Raw genomic sequence first — 301 nt, 5'->3', positions numbered from 1 at the left:
GCCGTGTACTCAGCAGGTGCTGGGAGCCCATATTGGGAGGTTATGGGCCAAACACAGGTGGGATCTACCTCTCAGGGTCCTCAAACCCATTCAGTGCTTTAAACCGGGAAAGGTTTCGTCCTTGTCCCTTACACAGCTTGCCGGTCCCTCCTCAGCCACCTGTGAATCTGCGGCTGGCTCAAAAGTTGAGGTGCCCACGTTCCTAAGCGAGCCACCAACGGCAAGTCTGAGAAAGCAGGTGCTGACCAAAGCATCTAACGTGCCAGAGAGTCTTCTGGCCTCTTCCCCTGCATGTAAGCAG

This window comes from Colobus angolensis, unplaced genomic scaffold (genome assembly GCF_000951035.1).
Source record: "Colobus angolensis palliatus isolate OR3802 unplaced genomic scaffold, Cang.pa_1.0 Scaffold72, whole genome shotgun sequence".
NCBI lineage: Eukaryota > Metazoa > Chordata > Mammalia > Primates > Cercopithecidae > Colobus > Colobus angolensis.
The sequence above is the reverse complement of the archived record's forward strand: the minus strand, read 5'-3'. Positions refer to the sequence as shown.